Source organism: Struthio camelus, chromosome 10 (genome assembly GCF_040807025.1).
Source record: "Struthio camelus isolate bStrCam1 chromosome 10, bStrCam1.hap1, whole genome shotgun sequence".
Lineage (NCBI taxonomy): Eukaryota > Metazoa > Chordata > Aves > Struthioniformes > Struthionidae > Struthio > Struthio camelus.
Window position 1 is genome coordinate 22,084,531 of NC_090951.1, and position 21,975 is coordinate 22,106,505.

At 42.1% G+C, this 21,975-nt stretch overlaps 1 protein-coding gene across 8 annotated transcripts in view; it reads left to right on the forward strand.

Annotated features, from left to right (window-relative positions):
- Window positions 1–21,975, forward strand: part of NUP93 (nucleoporin 93) — an 88,763-nt gene that overhangs the window by 18,956 nt on the left and 47,832 nt on the right. The window contains exon 1 of one of the 8 annotated variants that reach the window (XM_009678242.2): window positions 19,978–20,261. The exons of the other annotated variants lie outside the window; for them this stretch is intronic. The gene's annotated coding sequence lies outside the window, so the exon portion shown is untranslated. Of the gene's footprint in view, window positions 1–19,977; window positions 20,262–21,975 lie in introns of those variants that run through there. 8 annotated transcript variants of the gene reach the window in all.

The following is a 21,975-nucleotide window of genomic DNA, read 5'->3' on the forward strand; positions in this document are numbered from 1 at the left end:
TTTTCCTTCTCTAGCTATTCCCTTTTTTTTTCTTTGGATTCATTTTCTTTCCTGCTGTCCATTCTTCACATTTTTTTGATAATACTTTGGTTACGAGAGGTTTATTTGCTCATATTGAGCTAGATCATTAAAATCCTGCCTAAACAAAAAGTAGGTGTTGTGCAATGGCTCTTGTGTTGGTTTTCCATGCACAAGGAAATGACCTAGAGAAATGGAGGGAGACAAGTTGGAAATTATCTATACCATTTCATTCTTTGTGTCTCAGGAAGCATGCATGTTGTGCTTGAACCAAAAAGGATCCGCTTATGCAGCGTTTTGAGCTACAGCTAACACTTCTTTTTTAACTTAATTGGAGCAGCGTGTTTAACTGTTGCTCAGTAAAAAAGGCCCAGGAAGCTTGGAGAGACTTAGGGTTTTAAAATAACTTTATGGAGAATAAATTAGCGTGTTGTCAACTCTTGTGACTTCAGTGCAAGTCTGTAGTGTCCTTTTAAAGCAGTGACTTCTGGAAGCGAGTCATTATGTGAGATCCTCAGTGTTCATTGTGGGGTGGAGGTGGGAAGGGGAGAGAGGATTTCTAACCCGGGTTGTTTTGAGGGAGCAAGGGGAAAGCTTGACAGCGCGAGCCGAGTGTCATTTAAAGGCTTGTGAATGAGGAGAGACTGAAGTGTGGTAAACAAATGTGTTTAGTTTCACAGATTTTTTTAGTAGCTTTATTGAAGATTTGTGAATGGTTCAATTGGCTATGCTAGACTTGAATCGGAGCAGAGATGTGGGATTAGCTGAATCTGCGCTTGCAGGTCAGGCTTTGAACTAGGGAGGCACCTATTCGGTTGCCTGTGTGTGCTTATGTCCAGCACCAGATGATTCACAGGAGAAACACTGACAAAAGATGTTTGTGGGAATACCTGCTTGCTTTATTAGGCTTCATCCTGTTCTCTGGTGGTTAGAGATTGGTTAAAGCCCTGAAGTATGAGGTGTAATATTCACTCCACAATTCAACTGTTAAACACAGCTCTAGATATTGTCAATATCCATATATGCATTGAGTCAGTTTTTTAATCCCATTACATTTTTGGCCTTGCCATCTTCCTGTGGTAGTAGGTTCCACAATTCAATTACAGATTGTGTTTAAAATTTATTTCCTTTTATTGGTTTGGAGCTTGGCATCGTGTGAATTTAAACAGACATCCTCTCCTTTTTGTTCAGAGCTATATGAACTCAGTGTCTGGATTTGCCCTTTCCAGATCATTTATTTCAGACTTTTAATGCATCTGCTCTTGTTTGGTTCCTTTCTAATGCTATCCATCCCCAGACTGTTCCAATCCCATGTCGTATAAGTGGGTATACATACTTCTGCTAATTCTGCAAATCTGTATATGTTCTGCGGCTTTTTTTCCTAAGATTGGCTGTCCAGCTTACAGGCTATTCTTGATAAGGCTACATCACTGTTTGGTTTCTTTGATAATAAGTTCAGTGTAGCCAAACTTGGTATGAAAGGTAGAAGCAGCGAGCTGTGAAGGATTTGATTCTAATCTTAGATAAGTGGGAGTGTACAGGTGGGAATATCATACAGTATCATGACAAATCCTCATCTCTAAATGCATTTGCAACCCAGTAGGATTCTTCAGGCCAGATTCTAATATATGGAAAAAGAATCAGAAAAGAAATTTCTGAAGAGAAGTGGGGGAGGGAATGGAGGAAAAGAACATTGCAAACAGATGAGTGGGAACCTACATGTTATCTCCAGATCCTCTCTCTCAGCAGTAATTGATTTTTGCCTGCTATGGTTACCATATAGTAACTATGATGAAACATTCATTATTTCTTTCCTCTCCTGCCTCAAGGCTTGTAACAGAAAATGGCATGTTTGAATCCTTTTATTCTGTCTGTTAAGTAGGTGCAAAAAGCTAAAGGCTCTAGTGAATCTGAAATCGGCACTAATTCAGCTGTAAAAAGACCCACCGTTCCCTTGACTGAAAACAAGCATCCCCATCCTGAGGTGCTAGTGGAAGCTGGTTGCAAAGATGACCTCACAGGAATTACCCGCCTGGACATCATGCTCTTGCTTTTCATAGAGCTAGCCCTGCTATATTTCTCTTAGTAGTCTCTGTCTGGCTTGATTTTAATTTGTCCATAGTTAAAGATGGCACATCCAGAAAATTTGCAGTGCATTTCTGACGGTAAAAAGCTTGACTGCTCAACAGATACTGTGAATCAATATTGCTGCGCTCTCATTTTTGTTTTACTGTTTGACTTGAGGTTAATGTTCGGCTTCATATTTCCTGGTAGAATGAAGTACGTGATAGTACCGTATATAATTAGTAAATGTGCTATGCTAAATATTTTGTTGTTTCTCTGTGGTTTTGTACCCTTGAAGACGCCTCATTCTCTATCTTTTCTAATGCCCTCTCCCCCTGCCCCCTTCTGAGGGACAACTGTGTCTTCTCAATGTTTTTAGTTTTAAATAACCTCGTGCTTCAGTGAAGTATGGAAATAAGCACTCAAAATGGATGCCTCTTTTGGTTTGCTGTTGCTGGACCTGGGGCAAACTGACATACAAGGGGTTACCATCAGTTAGTTGCATAAAGTCTTTGGCTAAGGATTGATTCTGTAACTTGTCTACTCAGTTATGTTCCTCTTAAGGGAAGTCATAATAGCAGAATCATCATCTCCTTTCCCTCTTTCCTCTAGATTACTGTTCACTTGCTTTTCCTTGTGTTATCTGAGCCTTATGCATTTCATTTCAGAGGCCGTGGAGGAATCTCTCCAGCATGTGAGAGGCTTTATGCTGTGTCATTTGTTGAAAGCTCTCAGAAGAGGACTAGGAACTTCTAGGTCTTGTCTTGCCCATTGACCTGGTAGATCTGCCATAAATAAAGGGGCAAGTGTTAGGCGAGAAAAGAATCAAGGACTTGCTTTCAAGGTTGAATAGCCCTTATTTCTAGGTAGGGGCTCAGGGTTCAGTAAGGAAATATATGTGGGTCCATCCATTGCCGCAAATGGCAGAAACGCCATGCCTTTTACAAAGCATCAGCAGGAGAAACTTGAGTCTTATTTTTCAGTCAGAATTTATCCCTGCAATAAATATCCGAAGCTAAGGTTTGTGGAGAAAAGAGTGTCTTTTTGCAGCACAATAGCAGAACAGATCTCCTTCTAGCAGTAAAACCAGCTTCAGTCTGTCTTAAAGGGCAGGATTTAGTTCTTTGTCTCAATAGATTGATCTTCTATTGGATATAGGTCTACTCTGTTCATCTCACAGGATTTTTTTCCTCAAATTCTTCTGTGTTGCCTCTTGGGAAGAGTCCATAACACTTTCTGTTTCTAAGGCACGGTATCAATTCCCAGCCAATATATTATGCATTAGCTATACGTCTTGGCAGCAAAAAGTCCCTTGAAACCACATATTGTAAGGGGAAGGTGGGAAGCAAAATTCAAAGACTGTTGCTGTAGAGACACAGGTCAATGTAACGTGTCACACATTGAAATGTCCCTTTGGATCTGAGGGTCCGGAGAAGGTTCATCTTGCCAACCCAAAGGAGTTTCTAAATCCATTCATTTTATGTAAACCTCTGAGGTGGATGCTTTTGGTTTTAGCACCCCTGACCATTGCCTATCCAGAGGAAATAGTATTCCTTGCTGCTGTGATATGCCAGTCCAGTGTTTTGTCTTATTTCAGGCATTCTGGCTGGTAATTGCCATCTCATGACAAGGAAGGTGGTGTAAGCTGCTTTTTCCCATTTCTCCAAACCCTGTGTCCTTTGCATTCATGTACCATGCAGAAGATGTTCTCTGCCTGCTCCTGGGATGGGTGTATCTCCGTTTGTAGGAGTGAGTGCTTAACTGGTTTCTTGAAACGATTTTTCTCTGATACTTTATATGAACCTAACCTTTGAAACTTTGAAATTAGAAAGTCATATGCTGAAGCAGACAAGCAGGCATCGTTTACAATGGAAATGTTTTTTGCTAGGGCCATTTTCTGTGCTGATTGACTGACTTTAAGCAAGTTAAACAGGCAAAGGATTATTTTTGTAATGTATCTGGTGCAAAAGTTATAATCTAGCTGTACACGTACTGAAAAGTGTAGATAGGAAGGCACAGCCTACTCTGCTATCAGTGAGGCCTCTTTTACTGGTGTCAAAGGCAATTGCTTGCTTGATTTCATCCTTTTCTGACTAAAGTTCCAAAATGATAGATTGAAAACTATCATGGCCAGTATCCTCTACCTATCTCCCTTAAATAAAATGCATGCAATAGACAGTGAAATTGAATCGATCATGTGTGCCTGAAGAAAAGGGCTTTTTGTTTTTTCACTGTTTATTTTTCGCAAGTATTGCTATTTATTTTTGTAAGCAGAATACGTAGTTAATGCACTTTCTTGAGAAGCTGAGGAGCTTTATTAAAGGCGTGTTCTTGGAGCCATTTGGATGGGAGAGGTAGGACCTCAGAGTTGAAACACAACAGCTCTCAGGCTTATTGATTTATTTTACTCCATTTTGTCTTAAAACAACCATTGCCACAGTTGCAAGCACCAGATCTTTGGCCTTGCTATGTAACATCAACTAATTAACTTAAATGAGCTTACAGCTTTCAGAACAAGTCAGGTGTGATGCTGTATCGCCATCAATAGTGCCCATCTCCTCCTCTGATTAAGAGGCTGCTGTGTGTCAGATCTTCCTTTCATATTAGTAACTAAAATTTTAACGCTCGTTGCGTCTATAGCCCAGCAAAAATAAAATAGCTAAAGAGGAGCTGGTTTCTGTTTCCTGTTTATTTTGTGTTTACCATTAATCTTGTGGAAGATTTACTTAGGTGCTGTTGGAGGCATCTGCTGAACACAGTCTATTGTTACTGGTAGGACAAGCAAAACTGCAGATGTCGGATGTTATGTCAAGCTTCTAGGGTCAATAATTAAATGTGATTATTACAATAAATTTAGAGTGATCCTTATGTAAATTTAACAGAATTATCTTTTTGCATAGATTTTTGACTTTCTTATCAAGAGAACTTTAGCCGTATTGGTACACTGGCATTGATGGCCTAGGATATAGAAACACGAGAAGATGAAGGCCGAAATAGGAGCGGGTTCTACAAGTCAGTATTGAATGTAACTGTGTGGAGACTGCGGGACTGGAATATCCAGCAGAGCTGCAATTCAATAGATTGAATTGTTAGAGTGTGGAGGCAGATGGGTATTGGCAGTGGAAGAGATCTGCGTGGTTTCTGCCTCCATTTAGAGCAACTTTTGTCTCATTAAACATTGCATAGTTTAAATGTGGCCGGGGCAGAGAGACACAGGTAACTACTGAAACAGGAAGATGTTGTCCTGAAAGCTTCTGATAATAACATATTAAATGACTGGCACTGCATTTTTTTTTTCCTGTATCAAGCTGAAATGATCAAGAGATTCACTTGCATATGGAAAATTAAAATGTATTTGTTGCTATGTTTTGACTCCTTGAGATTTATATTTAGATCTAACCAAATATTGCGTGTTCTCCATGCTTTGAAGAGGGCTAACAAGAAGTAGTTTATTTCTTAGCGCACAGTGCACTGTGAGAACAGCTAAAATGGAGTCCAAGCATTTAGCTTCTGAAACCAGAGCTTATAAATTAGACATAGAAATGAAAGTGTGCTGGAGGTACTTTTTTGTGTGTGTGGGTGGGGGGGGGGGGGGGTTCGCGCAAGGCCGTCATGCAGAGCCAAGGATATAAGATTTCAGCACTTTAGATTTATCCATTTGTACATGCTGACTGAAAGCAGCACGTTCAAAACAAATAAGCAAATGGTTGTCAGATGTGCCCTGGACAAGCAGGAAGTGGTAGGCTCTTTGGGCTCTTTCAGAGGCTCCACAGGGTAGAAGAAAGAAGGGAATATCAGTTATAAACTTTGTAAGCAAGCAGCTGAAATATGTTCCAAGAGTATTTTGGAGCAGGAATGCCAGTTTAAATATTTATGCAGTGTTTTATTGCACCGATTCAAATATTGAATAGCGCCTGACCCTTGAGTTGTTGGATCCTTGCCTGACTGGCACCCCATGATGGGTATATTTGCTCAGAAAACAGCCTTCTGCAGCAGCTGTTTTTCAGCACAGGAAATCAGGAAAGCTGGATTTTGATCTAGTTTTTGTCAGGATTTTCATGCTTGACTTTGAGTTCAAGCAATGTCTTCCCGTGCATCAGTTCCTTGACCTGAGGAGCAAAGGCTCTATTTACTCTTGGCTCTCGCAAGTTCCTAAGACTCTGTAATGGAAGTTCATCCTGATGTCGTCTTTTTACTGTTTCCTCAGACCTATTTATTGTTCACACACCTATCAGTATTCAACAGCATTTAACTGGCCTGCACTTTCCCTCCCTTGGATAGTAGACCTTGTGAAAATGAGGTTGTTCATCAGTAGTGTGCTGGTCTGGCAGGGTGGAGAGGCATGGCTCCTGGCTGCCCATGCATCATGCTGACAGTCAGGAGTAGGAGTTTCTCTCCCCACCTGAAACAAGAAATTGAAACCAGACTGCAGCCACCCATCCACTAGCTGGTCTGCTGAAACCATCATTTTCTTGTGAAGCCATCTGCAGTGGCTATCAACCAGTCTGAACTGGAGATCTACAGCTTCTCTGAGCTGAAATTGTGGCTATGGAAAAACCCTTCACTTAAATTGGCAGCCGCTTAGAGGCGGGAGCTTGAGTCAAAACAGCTATTGCCCACTACTCAATATAATCATTTTATGCAGCAGCATTTTGTAGCGTGGCGACCCTCACTTGAGACGGATTATTTTGGATGTACCTGACCATACAGATAGAATGAGGTGAAGCAGAAAACCCTAGTGATCAGAACTCTGGATTAATTTATGGCTGGATTAATTTACCCTGCTGCTGAGCTTGGATCACGTACCCCTGAGCCCCTCTGTGGGCTATGAAGATTTGCATATTGCTGTTCTTCAGCTGCTAGACTTGCTGTGTGGGGTCCTTTTTCAGAAGTCACCCTCAAGGTTCAAGAGCCCAGACTTCAAAGCATGAACAGAAAGTCTTTCCAAATGTCTAGCCTGCCACATGCCTGTTTATAGCTGAAACTCCAGGGACACAAGATAGTTTAAGCAAATAAACATATGGGATATGCGGAAGGATTTCTGAAACAATCACTCTGTTTCCCTGTGTGTATTTGCAGACTCGGGGAAGAAAATGGAGAATTCGGCTGGCTTGTTTACCCAAGCTATTATACTGGCTTAACCGTTCCATGATGAAGTTCCATTTCAGCGCTGAGCTCGCTAGGTTGCGGAGATAAAAAAAAAAAAAAAAATGATCGGTTTGATTGTTTATGTCCTCCTGTTTTTTCATTCAGGTTTCACAGCGTTGGATCAACAGCTGCCACTATTCCTTCTGGGAAAAAACAGCCATACCCTGAATGTTTCTCTGGACACAGGCAGCTGCTCCAAGCTTCCATAAACTGTGGGTTTTTTCCACTGTGCAGAGATATAGCGATGGCTCAGCATTGTGACTGTGGCTCAGAGCAGGAGGCCAGAGTTAACTAAATTTAAAAGCATTTGTTCTGTTGCAAAGCAACACTGCCTGATACTCTCACTTTCCAGAGGGCGTCCAAGTCTTTTGCTCTGAAGAGCTTGCCTTTGGCGTCATTTGATCAAACTGATAGAATATGTTGAGTGGGGACATACAGGAATGAGGCTGTGCAGGCAATTAAAATATATGAATTGAATTAAACCCCAAATGTTAGTATGCTTTGATGCAATTTTTTTTTTTTTTTGCTGCTCTTTCGATTGAGATTTTTTTTGGAGATACGGTTAGAACCAGGCTCCTAATCTGCAATTGCTTGGGGCTTGGTTGTTTGAGATTTCTTTGTTTTGCTGCTCTTACCTATTGACCTGCCTGATTAATTTTGTGTCTGTATTTCTGTCCTTTTTATTCCTGTGGCTTTTCTGCCCAGAAGGTACACAATTAAAAAAAAAAAAAAAATATATATATATATATATATACACACACAATCCAGAGTAACATTTGGGTCTGGAGTTTAAGAAAATGCTTGGCTATGAAAGTAACTTGTACATCAGTTCTTGTTTCAAGACTCTTATTTAGAGCTGAGCTTGGCAAGGATGAGGCCAGAAGCAGTTATAAAGGGTGCGTTGTATTTTTACTGTAATACTAAAGTATTGATTGTTGACTTATTCGTAGACTTAATGCACAACCATTTCCTTAGTTAGTGTTTGAATGTCCATTAAAATGTTGGCTTGGTGCCACAATGTTGGAATCCTGCATTTTATAATATAATTTGGCTATCCAAAAGTACTAATGTGGTTTGGATTTTAACAAGAAGAAAAAAAGCAAGCCTGGAGTCTGCTTGTTTTTGGTTTTTGCTAACCTTTACATGCTAAAATGAATCTCTGAAGTAAGAGACCGAAAATCGGATATTACAGGGAGGGAGGCAAGAATCCTGATATGCTTTAAGGTCTGAAATTTTTTGTCTTGTATCTTTGAGTTGCCCAGTACTTGCAGAGCTGTTGCTGGACATTGAGGGATGCAGAGTAATATTGCTGCCTCTTTCATTTATTAGTTTAAAACTAGTCATTGTTCTTTATGGGAGAAGGTTTTATTTGTATTGGTTCATAAGTGTGCTGCAGGTGAGTAGCATTACCTACAAAAACACATGTGGCATCTTCTCGTAATTCTTCACAGATATGCAATAGGACCCTCCCCATCTCTTCCCTGCAGAACTCTCTTTGGTTTTCAGGGATGCTTTTTTTTTTTTTTTTTTTTTAATGGTATGTGGGCCCTTCTGCTCCGGTTCCAGGGCCATACTAACCAGACAGACTTGTTAGCATATAGAAGAAACTGCATCAGGTTTTAAAGAGTGTTGTTATCTCAGGCCCAACGCTGCCCCTCTTATACATGAACAATCTTTGTGCAACACAGCTCTCCTGATTGCAGTGGTTTTTTTAATACTGGTAAGGTAGACGGAGATAGATATTTCAATTACGTTATTACCTCTTTAACAGGATCCCCTGACTGCTTAGGTTGGTTTTCAGAAACTCACTTGCTACTGCAGGCAGCCAGCAGTTGCCCCAAACCCTTTGTTTCTGATTACTCCCTGGAACACATTCCCAGGGCTCGTTCAGGTTACGTCTCAAGTTTTCTTTCTGCCATCTGCCCTGGCTTTTCTGTCTCCCTTTTAGAGAAACACAGGTCTCCCTAAAACAAAAGGGACTAAGCTCACTTCACCCATGCATGCTTTATGCACGTCTTTGGTATTGGAGTGCTGACGTGAATGTGCTTTTGGAGGAGGAAGCCATCGTTTTAGCTGTCCGGTTCCATAAAGTGGTATTGCTGTGTGTTACAACCCTCCTAGATAAAGAACAAACCTTAATACTATATATTACAGTTAGAAACAAGTACTGGAAATTAAGGGAGAATAAATTTTCTCCTGCTGGACCAAATGTGAAGGAAAACTACACAAGATGCTCTTAACGAAAGATCAGAAGCCAAGCGTTTGCCCTCTGGCTACTGTCCTGAGCGTTATTGACTCTTTCTCGCTCAGACTTGTAGCCAAGACTTCCTGCAGTCCATTTCCTGTCATTTCAGCTTTTCATTAAATTATAAGATTTTTATAAGGTAGGGTTATTACCTGTTAGATGCTACCTTTCTAAAGGAAATGAGCATGATACTCTTGCCAAACAGTGTATGGTTTTCTCTCACTGGGAACTAGTAGCAGTCACGCCGTCTCTAAAGTAAATGTCTATGTGAGTTGGTGCTGCTGTCCAAATGAAGCTTGTGCTGGCATCTGTGTTGAAGTTGACTTTTTTTTTAATGCTATGGAAGATTTTGGAGCTCAATGTTGCCTTCCCCGCCTATCCGACCTTCCCACTCCCTGTTTTAGTAGTCTGCCAAATCTGATTGTTCTGTGCAAAGCAGCCTTTGTCTTTCCAAAAGATACAGAGATACTTGAAGAAAATTCTTTTGGATTTTCTTTTCCAGAGCACTTCATACCATGGTTGGGCTGGAATTGGATGGTGTCTTTTTAATATTTTGAGTTGGGATGAAACAGTTTGGTAACCTCTCACTTTTGTACTGAGTGAGAAAGAGAACCTAAAAAAACTGCTCTATATTTTCAGCCCATCTTTATGTGTGTGGAGTTCAACACACTTTTTAAGCACTCTTATTCCCTTTCTGTTGTCTCTGGTATGGCACAGTCCCTGCATACCTGACTTAGTCAGAGTTTAGCTTTAGAAGGTAGGAAAGAGAGGACATTACCGTATAGCAACTTAATTTACACAGCGGCAGCAACTATTTATAGACTTTAAATAATTGCAATGCCAACTTAAGTTGCCCTGTTCCACTTTTTCAGATACTAGCGATTGCAAGAGATGATACCCTCCCTCTCTACAGGAGGGTGAATTAATAGGTGTCCCAGTAGGCCTGGAAGGGGCAGGATTTGATTGCATTCCTTGAACACTTAACACCTTAGGCTCTCAAATTAGATAATAAAGAGAATCTGTTGAAAGAACATATGGACTTGCAAGAAAGGCCCTTGCTGATAATGAAGAACTCCAGGGAAGATGCATTTTTTTGGGGGGGGGGGGGGGGAGGGAGGGGTTTAAACTTCTTCAGTAGCTGGAAGATCTTATTTGGAGCAAATATTAGTAAGGCTTTTTGAAAAGGAAATAAAGTATTCTTGTTCTCTGCCTCTCAGCAAGTTCTTACTTCTGGTAAATATAAACAGAAGTTAGTATTACTAGCAGGAACCTGGTTCAGTGGCAGCACGTGGATACCACACTGCATCATAATTGACTAGCTACTAATATTTGTTTATATAAAATGTCCTGATGTGTTTATCACTATGTAGCTGAATCTGCCAGTCCGCGAGGACATTGTTTGCTTTGTGACTAGTATGTGGAGGGTGATTTGACCCGAACTCCAAGTAACTATGTCTACAGGCCTGTATTATTGAGTCCAGTAGTATCGAGAAGGAAATAGCTTCATTGGCTGTCTCTAAATTATACAGCGTAGTGCAATAGTAGAGCTACCCATTTCCTGTGTAGATGGATGGGAGACACCTAAGTGCTGCTTGATGACCAGAGTTAAAGCGGCTGCACTACTGCATGTGCCTCCTGAGTGTTAAAAGGTTGAATGTTTACTACCTTTCATTAGTGAAATATATACCTCTTGGAATCCTATCTGCCCTCTTCAGGCTTCTTCTAGCAGGATCTTTTGCAGTGAAGTGTCTCACAACGTGCATGCCTGAGCCTGCAACGTAGGAAGACCTCTAATGATAATTGGAGCCTCTTTCTGATCGGTGATGGGGAAAAGGATAAGATATGTTTTGAACGTTTAACTTATATAAAGTCAATAAATTAGCAGAATTTTCATGAAAATGCATTAACAAAGTAATCCACCTGACACCCGCAATGTGATCTTGATGGTGTGTGGGTTTTTTGGGGTTTGTTTTTTGAGATCCTAAATGCATATCTTTTGTGTACGATAGTTTGGTACTTCAGCATATTCAACAACAAACAGGTGAGCACACGGAAGTAGAGTCTTGCAACTGAAAAAAATAATCAATTTATGCACTTCAAGAAAATGGAGCAGTGCAGCCCTCAAGCTTCTGCTGTTGCCCTGGTCCTAACCACTTGCTCTGCAGGTGCCCACTGAAGCCCTGGCTCTTGGGAGCCAAGGACAGAAAAGAGAGTCTTGTGCTGCTTTCTGCAGTGAACTTGCAGTTTGGCCACATGTATAGCAAGAGTGAAAGGAAGATTAATAACATGTTTTTGTTTAAACCATTGGTTAGTCTTTAGATACTTTGATCTTGACTAGTACTGATCTAGTTTGCATTTGAACTGGTGACCTTGGTTTGAAAGTTACTTTGTCCTTTTGATAGTCTTCTGAGTTGGCCTCTGTCCCTTCCTAAGAGTCTCTTTCTCTATATGCTTGACAAAGTTCTTTTTCTGTGAAAGACTAATCCCTATTTTGTACGGCTATGCACATTGCACTAAATGAAAGCTGTGTGTATTCCCTTCATTCATCTTCAATGAGTCCTCTTCTAATCTGACAGTTTGTAGCTCCGTTTTCAGTAGACTTCTTACCTTCCATTTTAGAGAGTTGGGATAGACAAATGGGGAGGCGGTGGTACGAATGCAACAAGGGTTCCCTCCCCCCAGCAGTTGTTTCCAAATCTCTGTGCCAAGTTTGTGTTCATGAGATTGATGCCTTTCTCCATATATTTGCCGCTACTAGAAGCGCCTTCCTAATCATCAGTTGTCCTTAAGATGCATAGCACTGTAGAGCTCTGTGAAGAGGATGAAGGATCTAAGATTTCATTCCTCCAAAATCTTTTCCTTCAAGCTCTTCCTGTTCCCTAGCCACCCCAATACTTGCCCAAATCCTTGCAAAGAAATACTGCGTGATAACGTGGAAGCAATGACATGTAAGTACTTTTCAGTGCTAGAAGGAAAGAGAGAAATAAGTGGAGGAGCATTGGGAAACGGGGAGGCCTGTGAAGTGCAAAAGAAATAATATCACTAATCAGTCTTCTGGTTTTGAAACTCCAGATAGAACCTCTTCACCTTTAAGATTAGGTATCCTCATTGCTTCGGAAAGGATTCAAGGCCAAGAGGAACCGTTCATCCCTTTGTCTTTCTTTTCAGTCAATCAGACAAACACTTCTTTCCTCTCCTGGAGGTTGTATCCTCAAAAGACTCTAATCTAAGATGACATGGTAAGGAAAACCAGGCAAGGCAACAAAGGTTTCTTCCCAATGGTGAAACTCTCCAAATGATTTGATCTGCAAAGGACAAATGTTGAGGATCTTCTGCTTCTGTCAGTTCTGCATAGAAAAGTTACTAGGAGGAGAATTGGTGCTAAACTATCTCTTAATATGTACAGCTGCTTAGTCACTATGGTGATGACAATCTTGCGACGTTAACCAGGCAGGCATGGCCATAATACGTCCTGTTTGAGGAGACTTAGCCAGAACTGAAGGAACCTCCCTTCTCGGTGGTTACTTTTACTCCATGACCCCTGTGAACACTGTGTTTCTTTTCCCCCAGGAAAGGAAGAAGAGAACAAACAACATGTGACAGATGTTAGTCATGTCACTTAATAATGCAGAACTGGAAGGCTCTTGGATATTAATGTAATAAGCACAGTATAAGGGCCTAAATGGAGTAGACCTGACTTCTAATTAAGCTCTCTGAGATGCCAATACTAATTTCAGTTGTACTTTCACTATGAAAAATATAAGGATGGTTTGATGAAGCAGGCATGCAGCCGCCATAGCTGCCTTTAACGTCATGCTTGTAGGTGTTTCATTTCTCACGGAGGCCAGTTCTAGTGCCACTTTTTTTTAGTGCTGACAACTGTAATTAAAAGATAAGTACAGATTTAAATTGCTTGCTAAGGAAAAAGTAAAAACTCTTTCACCCTGTTTCATTTGTGAATTCTGAAACTGCGTGGTGGGTTGTCTTCCCCATCGCAAGCACAAAAGCCCGTGCACATCCTGAAACTACGAAGACCTGCTGAATCCTGTTGCTGCTTTTTGTTGCCACTTGGTGCCTTTTGCTTTGATGCTAGGAACTGCGTTTGGATGAGCCTTTGGCGAAGAACTGAGCAAGTTGTTAGTCCTGTATATTGCAATACTGTTGGGGGCCCGCAGGTTAAATCCAACTTGCAGGGTGCCCCCCTGAGTCTGTCCCTGCCTTTCTTTCCGACAAAGGTTGGGTACACCCTTTCGGGCAGCACATGCTGTCTTTAGAGCTGAATGCATCTTTCTTCATCTGTCTGCTGGTGGTGAAAGGGACTGCGGGAGGCACGCGTTCTTAAATGTATGTGCCTGGCCAGGCTCTGGGCTGGAAATGGCTTCTGCTGTACGATGTAACCTGCGAAAGGATGGCTCTAAAACTGCTGTCAGGTTTCTGTGGCTGCATGCTTTGAAATTGCTGTGGAAATGAAGAATTTGGGCTTCGTTCTGCATATGTCGCTTTTTTTTTTCCCCTTCTCCTCCCTGCTCAGTGCTGTAAGTCCAAAGTAATGAATGGGGGAAGTAGAGCTTTCTTTTCTCAGTCCGGCCACAATTGACAATACAGTTTCTGAAGAAACAGTGGTAAAAGCACAGATCTGTTTGTACTCTCATACGTGCAAGTGTGCGTGTCTGTGTGGTGCCGTTTGGGCTTTGCGTGATGGAAAAAATTCAGAGACGTTTTGTGAGAAGCAGGAGCACTAATAATTGCATTCTGGTTAATCACCATAGAAGGCTCATGATTGCTAGGAGCTGATGCTTTGCAGCTTCCGCTGGAGTTAATAATTCATTGCCGGACTATGTCAAAGGGTGCTCTTAAATCAGGTCTCTTCGTGGATTAAGGACCTCTCTGAGCTGTCAGTGGGAGTCGGAAGAGATGAAAGATGGACTTGCTGTTTGACAGTCATTAACTTGATGTGGGCTTCTGGAAGATATTAGGTTAACTTCCTTGTCCCTGTGCATGAGAAGGCAAATAGCTTCTTGTGAAACTGTGTTAACAAAATCAGTAGCTAAAGAAAATATACTGAAAATGAAGGTGTGAATGTCAGCGACCATACAGTTCTGGTTTCATAGATGGCAGAGTTGAGAGGATTTTGCCTGCCGTGGTGCTGAGGCGACAGTTTTGTAAAAGAGCTATTTTACTACGGGGTTCAGTTGGTTTCCAAAGTGCGGCGCCTAACCTCCCGGGGAGAGTGCGCTTTTATGAGCGGTTTGATTTTGGTCATGTCAGTGCTTGCAGTCTTCCGCAAGAGGGATTGACATGCAGGGCTTGTGTATTAAAAAGGGGTTAGCATTCTGAATTAAAAATTAACACGTTCTCTGCATAATTACAGACTTACAACATGCACTAATGCTGTACAAAAGAGGGCTTTCCAGGCAGAGTTTAATGGCCCAAAAGCCGGGAGCCATCGCTTCTCCCCCGCCCTCCCCCCCCCCCCTTTTAAATTAGCGTTGGCATGTTTAAAACACTCCTTGAATTTTGCAGCAAAATAGCTGTTTGGCTTACAGGTTTTTTTTTTAAGGTGATTATTCTTTTTAATGCTAAAGATGGAAAGTGGTTTGAATATTCATGGCACATTATAATTTTGAAAATAATCTCCTAGTAGATATTTAACAATGGCTTTGGGTAAATGGACACTTGTTGCGCTTTGTTTAAACGATTACATCTCAATTATCGCTTGATGGTGAGAGCATGGGTAATACCCTCGGCCCTTTGTTAAAAGGGCTCTAATTAAAACTGGTTCCTGCTCTCGCCTCTTGGATAAATATGGACGCGAGGTAGTTCAGTGACATTCTGTCAAATTGCCGAATTGAGTGCAAGTTCCCTATTCAGCCTGACAAATGATACCGTTAATTGGGGTGTGGGGTGTGCATGGCAGGAACAGCACTGCCAGGGTCGGTGCTTAATCCTCGCTGTTCGGCTGGGAGGGGAGGCTTCTCCCTCCTCTCTGCTGCTTGCGGCTGTCACTCTTCGAATTTTACAGGGTTTATATTTCTCCGTTTCCCCCATCTGCTTGGGGCACCTCGGTTGGTGCTGTTAGGGGTCTCTCCCACCGCTCTCTGCGTATACATCCTGCCTCTTGTTTAGTGCAAATTGAGCTCTAGAAAGCTGATTTGAAACTTAGGTTGCCCTTGAGCTCTGTGATAAGCCAGTGACTCCCAGTCTGGTGGGGTTTGTGGGTTTTTCCTCCCTGAGCAGAGGGCATTTTGTGACGGCACCCAGTTTTTCCCTGTGAGAGTGTGTTACCACCTGAGAGCATGGTTACACTGTAACGCTTGCTAACACCATAACACTGAGTGTTACTGGGAGCTGGTCTCCTCCCAGTTCTAGTTTTTGCTTTAACTTTGGATAAATCACTTGCATTCTCTTCTTCCGTGAAACTTAGCCCTTTTCCCCTAAGCCCACAATTCCTGCCAGGTAAGCCAGCAACATCATAATATGTTCAGCCCAGTTGACTTCTTGCTCCGCACTATGTGCGCACAGATATGACTGTGTTGTGGAAGAAAGCGTTTGCCTGGATTTTCTTTCTATCCTCTTCCCCCCCCTAATCTGCTTGAGGCAGATTCCTGAACCCTCTGCCTCTGCTTTCTGGATGCCTCCAAACGGAGAGGATGAGTGTGCAGAGTTGAAAACACGGGCAGCGTGCTGGCTATGACAGCCCTCATTCTTAAGAGATCTAGCATGCCATTAATACTGGGTAATCACTCGGCCAGCCTTGCAGAGCAAGGAAGGAAGATAATGCTTTAAGGTGCTCTCCAGAGCCAGTATGACAGTGCACTATTTGACGCTGCTGCTGCTAGTGTTGGATTTGCAGAGAAGGAGGATTTTCAGGAAAGAGCTACCTCTTGCCGTTTTAACTCACTGCCAGCGATGTCTGTTATTTTTGCTGGCTAATGCTTGTCGATGATAGCAGGCGTAGCGGCCGTAAAACTTCAGAAAGGAGCCAATACAAGAACAGATCCAGGGGTGCTTTTCATATTCCTCCCCGCTGCTGCCCAATGTGAGATTGTCTGAAGTGAAAGAAAGGGGGAAGAGGCTACAGTGCTTGCGTGTTAGGGTGTTTTAAGGGATTTCCGTGAATTTTAGGTAGGAGGTGATAGCATCTTTGGTTTTATAGTTATGGTGAAGAAAAATCTCCTTCACCCCAGAAGCGTAACTGGGCACCTGAGAGGGAAAGAGGTCTTCGGGGGGAATGTAGAGAGAAGATGGCTCTCCAGAAACCACGCTGGGGAGTGACCCTGACACAAAGCAGAAGGGGTACATTTGCTGCAGGAACTGAAAAGCCTGCTCAGCTTCCATGGGGTCTTGCCTCAGGTTGAAATGGCTTTGCATAAGAACAAAAAAAAAACCCGTCCTAAACCCAACTAGCTAGCTAAATAACTAAAGCTAGCTGTTGTCAGTTAAAATAAACCTAGCTCAAGAAGTAGATTATCCAAACTGCTCTGGAGCATGTATCGCAATTACAAAGAAATCATAAAAAACAAAATTGCAAGAGTTCTGCACTATCTTTGCTTCATCTTTCTCTTAGGGATATAATGAATTCTACTCGGAAGTAAAACTTTTATAGTTTTTTTTATTACCCAGAAACCCTGAACAGTACTCTTCTCCCTTCTTCCAAAGCCACATTTGAATGCAGAAGTGATTAAGTGTACTGTACACACACTTTAATAAACTGATTGGCAATGCAATAGATACCACTTCTGACACTTTAGCTTGGTCACCATTCAGTGCCATTAATGTCCATTTGGGGTGAATGGTTTCTGGTTGTATCCCTCAAAGCTTTTGCTTTAAGATATCCGCAGACAAGCAGAGGCAGTGGTGTATGAGCCACGTTATGAAAGCTTTCCCTGCGATGTTGTGAGCAGGAAATGAAATACTTAAAAACAAAAATATATATATAAACAATGCTGATCTGTAGCACTTGGCTCTGCAGTTGGGAGTAGCTTCTGCAGTCAATGACATGGCCAGAAAGCAGCGGAGAACAAATCTCTGTTTGTAAATGTGGCATCTTTTAAAGCTGTGGCCAGCAGCTCCAGAGAGATCCTTTATGCCAGCTGCTCCTGAAATTTCTAATGAAGACTGTAGCCTGTCCCAAAGAGCTTTCTATCCAGATAATGCCCTTTATCTGTTTTTAGGCTCGGCTAGAAAGCAAAAGCTCTATGTAGGCCCTGTACCCGTGACTCTGTCCCATTAATAGGTAATGCACAGTAGAGGTATGTAGGTGGGGAAACCATCCAAAAACACAAAACCAGAGCACTTTTTGCAAGGTGAGAGTGGCAGAGCTTTACACTGCGATCCCTTTCCTGTCCCTCAAGGTGAGCACGGCTGCAAGGGCACCACTAGGCACTGGCACTCCAATGTAGGAGAGATGCCAGAGTTGGATTATTCTTGCAAATATGCCCTTCCTCTCCCCAAATGGACTCCACTTGCATTCTTGGGTGTAGCTGGCCGTAATCGGTGATTTTCCCTGAAATGCAACCGGCTGAGGTCTTTTCCTTTAAGAACACCAGTGTTTTGGGACCTGTTTTCACTTTTGAGACTCCTGGTATAGGAGTCAGGATTCAGGTTTTTCAGTGTGGTGTTTAGCTGATCAGAAACGACAAAGGCTCGCTCCTTGCAGCGGTTGAAGAAAATCTCCCCTAGGATCAATCCTAGTCCCAGTAGTCTGAGGCAAGGCTCACGTTTGCTACTTTCAAAGCCAAAAAGACCACTCTGCCTTGTGAAGCTGGGACTGAGAGAGGTGCCCAGTGTTGCCTTTGAAATAGATAAGCCCAAGTCATAAAATACATCCTACAAATGTGACACTGGTAAAAGGAATTGCTCCCAAACCAGAAAGTACAACGCTAACTCAGACACCTACCTCTTTCTCTATGTAAATTGTTCTGCACCGGTTTTACTGGTACTTCATGTCCAACCGATATTCCTGCAGTGTTGTTTTAATTAATTAAAACAAAAAAGGAAATAATGAGTCGTGTGGGTGTTGGTGGTGATGCTGCAGATATGTCAGTGTTAATATACAGTAAAATGCCATTCGGCTGGCTTTTTTGTGCTTCATTGAATAAAACGTGGACACTTCAAACCTGGCATTTTTTTTGTATGTGTGCGCAAATACAGGAAGCAGAATTTCTGAATCGTGAAACGCGGTGCTATTACAGCAGGGCTATCGTTCCGAGTTTTAAAAAGAAACAAATTTTAGATTGGGGAGCGTCACCGGTTTGAGAACGGAGGGAGCTGTGTTGGCACTGTGGGTTAAATGTGCAGTTTGAACCGGGGGAAGTAGCTGTCTGATAACGTTAGGCTCGCGTTTTGTGGAATGCTTCTACGTGGTTGTATGTTTTGCGTATTAGCAAATGCATTGCTTATTTCTTTGCTTCTAATTTTTTTTTTCTTTAAGATGGGGGTGGTCCGCTTCTCGATTTTTCTCTGGCTTTCTGCACTGTAATGATGGCACCATCACCTGACTGCTGGAATATACTGGCCTGACTTTAATCATCGGGTGACTGGCTCTTAGCATGGTTTCATCTCTGCTGTTTTACATCCTTTCCTGTAATTGCACGATTGCTTGCAGCATTGTTTTTCTATTGGTGACAATGAAAGGCACATGTTAGTATTTTATGTAACCTTATACTTTTCATTTGATGTTTAAAGTGTATGTGAAAAAGGGGTACTTCACAAATAAAATCCTCTCTGTCTTTAAGCAGCAGATTTCTATCCCTCATGTACGACCGTTTGTAACGAGTGTGTTTTTATCTGTAACGTTTAAGTATCAGGTGGAGCAAGAGGTAGTTAGGCTAAGCATATATTAATATAAGGTCTGCGTTTCTGTAGTGCTGACAGTTTCATTGAGCTCTATATGCCTACCGTTCAATAACCTGTTCAAAGCTACAAAAAAGACCAACGCTTAATGTAAGGAGTATCTGAATCTTTAACTACTAAATAACCAAACCCAGTAAAACGATAATCGAACCTCTCTTTAAAGAAGGTTGACACCAATTACTGTGCAGGGAAATTATCTGACTGTACAGGTTGTTGCAACAGCTCGGCAGGTCTAAAATGGCAGAAGCTTTCTGTTGCTGTATAAAATCAAACTACCATTTATTTCAGCCTCATGGTATGTGCAAATTCATGCAGCTCAGTTCAGGGAATAGCTTCACAACTGGTGTTACAATCTGTGGCTACAGTACTGCATCACAATGCAGCAAATGCATTTTCCACATTAACCAGACATGACAGCTGAAACGATTATTAACCATGCAATATGTCGGAAGTCATCAAAAATTCACATCAGAGTAATTGCAGTGGCTCGGGGAAAAAAAAAAAAAAATAGTAGTATCTTTCCTCTCGCCGGCACGCCACCCTGCCGCCCTCACCCCCTCCTAAGTCCGACATGGTACAGTCCGTTAACAATAAAATATCCTTCTGTAACCTATAAACTGTTACTCCCATCAGTTACTGGTTTCAGACTGATGCTTTCCCTAGAATTTGAATAAAGCACCACTGGAAGAAAAAAAATATATAGATGCTTTACAGGCAGTGGTGTTCAGCCGTGGAAAGCAGCTGCTTTCTTATTGTCTTGCTGGACTCTTCACTGTCTCAGCCGTTTCAGGACTCGCAGGGTTTTTTTTATTTTGTTTTGTTTTTTTTTTTTTTAAGATGAAAAAACTTGAGCATTAATGCAGAAAGATACAGCTGTGTAAGCCCAAATACCAGGCAATTGAAGGGTGGCAGTTACAGCCAGCATTCACAGGTTTGTAACTCCTCAATACTGTGATCTACAGGTAGGAATGTCTGTATTTTAAAAATATTTAAAACGAAGGTAAAAAGCGTGCTTTGGGTAAGAGTGGGAGTTTTCCGTCAGATGTCTTTTGTCCTGGTTTTTCTTTGTGCTGTTGCTGCAGGTTGTTTAAATTGGTGGGTGAATAATTCAGGAGAACAGGTGGGTAGTTTCGGAGGAAGCAGCCTTGGCTCACAAAGAAAGTAAAGGCAGAGATCTTAGGGTTTCTGGCGCGTCCTTCCTTAGCGCAGCCGTTGGGTGGGGCAGCCCGGGGTCTGCTTTGGGTGTCGTTGCGTTGCCTCTTTACAGACCCGCTGTGACGCTGCTGCTTTGGCTTTTGATTCAAGCAGAAATGCAGTAGCGTAACTTTCTGAATGTGTTTATTCCTGTTTTTCTTCCCTAGGCTATGAAACATCTGCGGAAGTATTTTAAACAAAAAATAAGGACGCTGCTTTATAATACGATGTTCTTAGTTTTTTCACTGTGGTGCAAAGATAATGGTCCACGCTGTGCTTCCTCTGTTCCTACAGATGCACTTATGATTTATTTAGAAGACACATTCAACTTTCTTTAATTTTATTTTGAAGTGAGGATTTCAAATGTGGGATAAAAATGAAAATAAGACAGTAGTCTCTAATAGAAAATACTTCCACTTTCCCAAATTAAACTAAGATACTTAAAGAAATTGCTTTCTTTGTTGTTAGTTTCTTAAGATGAAGTATATTTGCTTAGTCAACTTGAGTTTCCAGCCTACAGCCCACCTCTTTCGAGTGACTAGGATATGTTATGAAAAGGGTTAAGCCAGTAAAATCACAGTAAAGGGAAGCAGTTGAGGAATGAGCACTTATATAAATTTAGTGGTCTTGACTAGCTGGGTGGGTGGCAGCTGATTTAATAGTGTCGGTTCTCCGGGCTCGGAGGCTGTGTGCTAGCCGGGAGCTCTGCCTGCCTTTGGTGTGGGGACAAAAGTGTAGGGTGGGTTGCTTTCTCAGCCTTTCCTTTTGCCTGTGTTTCTCGGTATGGAGAAAAGCGGGTTACTGAAACGTGCCGTGCTGGGCCGGCTCCTGGGCTCCCGCAGCAAAGGCGGCAGAGAATTACTAGTCTCCTTGGGGGACGCCTCGCCGGAGATTAAGGTGTATATGTGCCATCTTCTGCGCTCTTTCTATTGTTAACCGAGAAATGCCTGAACTGTTCAGAAAGGAAACACGGGAACGGTGGCAGAGCTTGGCCAAAAAAGTTCCCTGTTTTAAGCAAGATGACCCCCTTTAGCGCAGGTGTTGCCTCAGAAGCAGCGTAGGGAGAAGTCGGTTTGGACAATAAAAGACAATGAAATGTGTGCTTTGCATGTGTGAAAAGATGGAGAAAGCTGTCACCGCTGACCCTGCATGGGAGATGGCTCAATTACCCTTGCAGTTGGTACAGCGTTGCAAATTATTTTCCTTTGTCTGAAGTGGGTGGGAGCCAGAGTTCAACTAAGCTCCATAAATTAATGTATGGAAAATGTCTGAGGCACCGTTTTTAATAATTAGCTGGAGGTCTCTTATAGCCGGGCTTTCTCTGCTATCTGTTGGCAGCATCTGGAGTTGGCATGTCATTTACATTAAAGTCCGAACGCTTGCGTGCCTTGTGAATGAAACGCCCAAAGAAGCCCTGGATTACTAGAGAGTTCCTTAGCAAGGGTGGAGTA